At 45.0% G+C, this 1,832-nt stretch overlaps 1 long non-coding RNA gene across 1 annotated transcript; it reads right to left on the bottom strand.

Annotated features, from left to right (window-relative positions):
• Positions 1–396: 396 nt before the first annotated feature.
• On the bottom strand, positions 397–1,628 carry LOC127148999 (uncharacterized). The gene is made up of 3 exons (XR_007820170.1): positions 1,580–1,628; positions 1,459–1,508; positions 397–492 (listed from the first exon to the last, which is right to left on the bottom strand). It is a non-coding gene; the product is annotated as an uncharacterized LOC127148999 (long non-coding RNA).
• Between the last annotated feature and the right edge of the window lie 204 nt (positions 1,629–1,832).

Below are 1,832 nucleotides of genomic sequence, written 5' to 3'. Positions count from 1 at the left end.
GGTTTTTAAAGAGAAACTCCCGACACATCACAATATGCGTTGGGAGTTCCTGGAAAAGTCGTCAGATGTTGGTTGAATATCCCGATGCTTACACATGCACTGCATCCGGGGATGCAACCTCCATTTTTAAAATGAACACCATTTCATGACGACGAAAGACACTCGTCGAAAGTTCCCTGTAACGACCCAAATTTTCCGGACTAAGTTGAGGTCACTACTAAATACCAAAACTCGACAATTCAACATAAAATTTAAAACGGACCAGATACGATTCATTAAAACAGTATAATCCATACAAAAGACAGTTTCGGGCCCTATTTTAAATAATTCAAAAAGAAATCACAAAATAAAATGTCAAGTCACCAGTCCAAAATCACAGTCAAAATATCTTGACAAAATACATAGCGGAAGCGAAAGAAAAACAGACGCGTCCATATGGCCTTCACGCATCCTTCCTGCCTCTCGTCGGTCTGCCCCTCGCTGTACCCCTACCTGAAAAGTTAAAGAAAGGAAAGGGTGAGTATAAACATACCCAGTAAGGGACCCACTACTGGGCCCGTTAGGGAACGACAGTTAACTTCCTATTCGGGGGTGCCCTACATAACAGTCTAGTGGTTCCGTAGAACGCACATATCAGTCCAGTGCTCCCGAAGGATTCACATATCAGTCTAGTGCTCCCGAAGGATGCACATATCAGTCTAGTGCTCCCGAAGGATGCACATATCAGTCTAGTGCTCCCGAAGGATACACATATCAGTCTAGTGCTCCCGAAGGATACACATATCAGTCTAGTGCTCCCGAAGGATGCACATATCAGTCTAGTGTTCCCGAAGGATACACATATCAGTCTAGTGCTCCCGAAGGATACACATATCAGTCTAGTGTTCCCGAAGGATACACATATCAGTCTAGTGCTCCCGGAGGATGCACATATCAGTCTAGTGCTCCCGAAGGACGCACATATCCGTAAGGCACACTACCCCATAGATGAAGCTAACCGTTACCCCTCAGTCCAAATTAAACTGTCTACATCATCTACATCCCAACGGCATTCATATCACAGTCCCGCCATAGGCTTTGTCAGTCAGATAGTATAGGTTTAAACATCTACACCCTCAGTTGTTATATGCATTACCGATTCGCACACCAATAGGGAAACTCTAGGTCCAATCGGCTAACCAACCAAAACCGGACTCACTGTCCTTCCTCGTCCAAACTCCATGAACCACATCCAGACCAGTGTTTAATACATACTAAACCGTAACTTTAAGGTCCATCAACATATAATTTCAATCCACACACGGCAGTCGCAGTATATTTTCATCAGACAGAATATAATATCAGTACTTAACAGTCAACACGCATGCAGATATTCAGTACAATCACTAACGTGTAATCCCCTGTGGATTACTACGGTTTTAGCCTGGACTCGGGGTCCAGTAGTAGGAAAACCCTTACCTGAAACTCGGTTATGCCCCTCGATCGAAAACCACGCTCGACAGATCTACCTAACGAAACACGAAAGTTTTAGTTGGTGAATTCAGTAGCAGTTGTTTTAAAAGGTTATCCGCTGACTTACCCAAGGAAAAGAAGCTAACTCCCACCAGGTCTGCCGCGGAACCCGAGAACTTAAGCGTCGACTCTGCACTACCTTCAAGGAAGAAAAGTAGGGTCATATCTTAATCCAACATTCAAACTCGAATCGGACGAGGTAACATTAGGGAAAACATCAGAACAATCCTTACCGAAGACTCACCGTGAACCGAAATGAAGGAAGGAAGGCTTAGGTGGCTCGGCTCGGCTCGGCTCAGCTCGGCTCGGCTCGGCTCGGC

This window comes from Cucumis melo, chromosome 4, assembly GCF_025177605.1.
Source record: "Cucumis melo cultivar AY chromosome 4, USDA_Cmelo_AY_1.0, whole genome shotgun sequence".
In the NCBI taxonomy this organism is placed as follows: domain Eukaryota; kingdom Viridiplantae; phylum Streptophyta; class Magnoliopsida; order Cucurbitales; family Cucurbitaceae; genus Cucumis; species Cucumis melo.
The sequence above is the reverse complement of the archived record's forward strand: the minus strand, read 5'-3'. Positions and strand labels throughout refer to the sequence as shown.